Source organism: Benincasa hispida, chromosome 2 (assembly GCF_027475165.1).
Source record: "Benincasa hispida cultivar pf3 chromosome 2, pf3_genome.v1.1, whole genome shotgun sequence".
In the NCBI taxonomy this organism is placed as follows: domain Eukaryota; kingdom Viridiplantae; phylum Streptophyta; class Magnoliopsida; order Cucurbitales; family Cucurbitaceae; genus Benincasa; species Benincasa hispida.
The window spans coordinates 30744744-30749273 of record NC_143479.1 but is presented as its reverse complement, the minus strand read 5'-3'; the positions used below and the strand labels follow the sequence as shown (position 1 = coordinate 30749273).

The 4530-nt window shown below is 30.8% G+C and overlaps 1 pseudogene; it reads right to left on the bottom strand.

The window, feature by feature from the left end:
* Positions 1-1076: 1076 nt before the first annotated feature.
* Positions 1077-1689, bottom strand: LOC150037814 (zinc finger BED domain-containing protein RICESLEEPER 2-like; annotated as a pseudogene).
* Positions 1690-4530: the final 2841 nt, after the last annotated feature.

Genomic DNA, 4530 nt, shown 5'->3' with positions numbered 1-4530 from the left:
AAATGGAACATTAAAAGCCTAATATGAAAATGAATAAAAACAGCAAACATTAGAATCTTCTCAAATTGAAGAGAACTTAAAAGTTCGATACAAAAAGTTCTCAAATCTTATTCTAATCAAGAATCTTTGATATGATTCAACAATCAAATGTCATGGATCACATTTCCCTATTCTCATGCAAAAGACAATAACTAATAAACTATGTCATATTCTTGTAAGTAATGAATGATTTGAATTTGACTATGCTAAGATCTCATGACGGAAAACAAAAATTATTACTTATTTGACTCCTTCCTTTACTTTTTCTACTAATGGTATTCTATGTTCTCTTTCATTTGTATTATACTGGAATCACTGACTTTTCAACATAACTCTAATTCCAGTATTATATTTTGAGACACTAAAAAAAATGAGATTCAGTACTTAACATTTAGTATATAACAAAATTTATATAATTAAAAAATATATATAAATAAGATTTAAGAGCAAAAACTCATAATCGTAGAATCATAATTCAAATTCTAAAATGAAACTTTTATCTCCTTTTGTATGTTTGTGAATTCTAGATAAGAATGAAAAAAACAATTAGCTTATTAAATGCAAATAATGAAATAAATAAAATTTACAATTATTATGATGCGATTATTTATTACCTTCATCAATTTCTTTACCCCATCAATTTTTTCACTCATATCATCCAAAGGTTGGATTGAAATCGGCAAATTTTGAGCACAAATGAGTTTATCTAATTTGCAAGCTTTGAAAAGAATCTAACACCCATCCATCAATGATACAAGTTGATTCAGTTGGCACTGCAGATATAGAAATATAATAGATGCCCTTGACCTACTTGGCTAATAATCCTAATCCTAAATGGAGAAGATTTATTTTCCACTAATTTAACATATCTAAGTTTTCATCTTCTACACGACTCCTCATCTAGATAACAAGTTGCCTCTGCATTTTACTGTCATTTGGATCTTTTAAATTAGTTCGTTTAAATCTACCATGTACAACAACATGTACCTTGTAGCTAGAGTCAATTCCACTATATGCATCAGATAACATTGATTGTATTAAACCATGACTTTGACAACTAGATGCTTGATAGGTGTAGATGATTTTGTTTGTTGATATTGTTCTTTTGGTATTGACTTTCTTATATAATAATCATCACAAAAATGGCAAATTGCTTATTCAACCTTAGTGTTTTTTTTTTTTTTGTTTTGCACTTTTTCCTCCAAAAGTTCATTAAAGTAGTAACTCAGATAAGTCAACTTGTATCTAGGGATAAGAACTACAATAATATACAACAATAAATTGGTCTACTCATTTTTAGTTATACTGCAATACATATTAAAATTTGTGTGCATGTTTACTGCCATTTGACTCAATAGTGTATTATCGTACAATGAGTATTCATGAACTATTCTCTTAGACTAAACATATTTCATAAAAAAATATGTTTGAAGTCATAGACGTAGATGCATAAAACTTTAATGTAATATCTGAGAAAGTCTTCAAGAACTCTACAAATAGTTTAGTATTATCCCAACCTTCAATAGTTGAAATATCATCTTTTGGCAAATAACTTGGGTCATGCTCCTCCAATCTTTCAAATGTCTTTTGGCACTAAATTTCTCCATCCAATATAGTGAAATTTGAATTCCATCATGCTTGGACATCCATCATAAGGAAACTTCTTGTTGATTTCCTATCTTCTTTAACAAAATTTTTAAATATTTGCAGTCTTGCAGGGGATGACCTATTATACTTCACAACATTTCTAATATGAATGATATACACATGCAAATCTTTTAAAGAATCATTCAAATTAAAGATTTATTTACTTAATTGTAGTTTGTAATTCTAATGTACAAATGATTTATTTATTTAATAAAATATGAGATATTTTTATTCGATATTTAGTAGCATTAACCCACAAAGCCAATAAACTGACATCCAAAGTTATTTTCTATAACTTAAACATGTATGTAGAGATATAAAAGTGGATCATGTTTAATTGATAACCTAAATGGTCTATAGTAGATAGAAAAGGCTGGATACCTTATCTTGATGACATTATGAATACAATCCACTTTGTAACTGTTACAATTGTTGTAAAGACAAATGATCTGATCCTGATCATTCATGCAAAGACATGTGAGCAGGGGTGTTCTATACAAAGGGTTTGTATAAGATTGAACCACGAAATGAATAGTCTCATTATATAACATTGTTTATAGTAGAGACTTACATTTCACTAGGATGACCATAGGGACATGTCTTGAATCCTGAGTAAGTTGTGAACTCCTATCTATAAAAGAAGTCCTTTGATTTGTATGGGTGAGAGTGGTTAGATCGTTGACTCAATAAGCCTACCATTTTGGGATTCGTCTGATTGAGGAACTGGGAACACAACTACACAAGACGAAATTCACTCATTCCCTAATGTTAGTAAGTAGATAAATTGCTCCCTTAAGGGCTGATTCCGAGGCTTGAACAATATGGTATCACACCCTCTCTTGGCCCGAGAGGGGTTTGGTCAGAGTTGGACTGTGACTTATTGTTCATTATGGGGATCAATGGTACTTAAGGAGTTAGATGTAACTATTGGGGCAAAATGGTAATTTTGGCCTAGCTGTACTTACGAGACATTTGTGAAGGGTTATTGCACTATTGGTTAGTTATATCCAATGGATATAGAAATATATCTGTAGTGCAAAGAGTGCAATTGTCGGTCTTTAGTGGAGTGACCTAAAGTTAATGGATATTGAGTAATTTAATTAAAGGAGTTTAATTAATTATTCAAATACCTTTGGAGCTTCAAGCTATAGATCCATAAGATCTTGTCTATAGCTCAACACGAATTATTGAGAATTAATTTGGAATTAATTTTGAATTAGTTTGAATTGTTCAAATGAATTAAAGGAATTAATTATATGTAATACAATTTAATTAAATTAGATTAATTATATGTGATATAATTAATATAATGTATTTGATACATTATAATATAAAGTTTATTTCGAGAGAAATTAAGTATTTGAATATGATTCAAATACTAATTATATAGATGAGATTCATATAAATAAATTTAGTATAAATATGATTTATATTAAATGTCATGCATTATTGAGAGAGAAACAAACTATAATTTATATTGTATTTGATACAGTATAAAAACTATAGGTTATGTGTTATATTTGATATAATATATAGTTTAATATATATTATATGATAAGGTAGTTATCAGATAAATATATATATTAAACAATTTATTAAAATAATTTGTTAAATTATTTTGATTTTTATACTTTTTTTAAAAAAATTAATAGGAGATAGTTGTAATCCTTCCCCAACCCCTCCCCCTCCCCCCTCTCTAGAGTAAAACATGAGTGTGGGAGTTTTTTTTTTGTTGTTGTTGTTGTTGTTGTTGTTGTTGTTGTTGTTTAACACATCTTCATCTTTTTCACGAGAAGTTACAAAGGAGTGTATCAGTGTGCTATGTGATTTTTTGGATCTCCCAAGAAACCTCATCTCTTCTCAAATCTTTCTCTCCCTTTTTTCAAAACTCAGAGCCCACAACTCCTAAGAATTCTCTTTCCCTACAGAGAATACAGAAGAAATATTTGGGTGGTGCCCTCATTGACGACCTTTTTCTGCATGTTTCATCGTGACCGGAAAAGAGGAAATTCATGAAGATCTTTGGCTTCAAGGGTAAGTTGATCTTAGCCTTTCCTCCTCTTTTAGTTTGCATGCTGTAATTTTATGTTTAATGCATAAATTTATTGTGAAGTAATTTTGCGATTCGATGAAAAATGAAATTGGGATCGATCTCACTTTCGCTGCGGACCTTGGGGTTCCTTCAGTTGTAACCATGTAATTGATATTCTGTAAGGAAGTCCACATATCAATTGTTTAACAAAATCTTTGGCTACTTTGAGTTAATGCACTCTTCATCCTCTTTTTACAAATAATCATGACCTGAATCTTGAGTGAATTGTGAATCCTGTCTATGAGGTGGTCCTTTGATTTGTATGGATGAGAGTGGCCAGATTGCCAATTCAACAAACTTACCATTTTGGGGATTCGTCTGATTAAGGAGTTGGAAACACAGTTACACAAGATGGAATTCACTCCTTCCTTGAGGCAGAGGTAAGTAGATAAATTGCTCCCTTAAGAGCTGATTCCGGGTCTTGAACAATATGGCGCCACACCCTCTCTTGGCTCGATAGTGGTTTAGTCATAGTTGGACTATGATCTATTGTTCATTAGAAAGATCAATGGTACTTAAGGAGTTAGATGTAACTACAAGGGCAAAACGATAATTTGGCCTAGCTGTACTTACGAGCAATTTGTGAAGGATCATTGTACTGTTGATTGGTTATATCCAATGGACACATAATATATCTGTAGTGCAAAGAATACAGCTGTCGGACTTTAGTGGAGTGCCCGACAGTTAATGGATGGTGAATAATGTAATTAAAGAGTTTAATTAATTATTCATGTACCGTTGGAACATAAGGT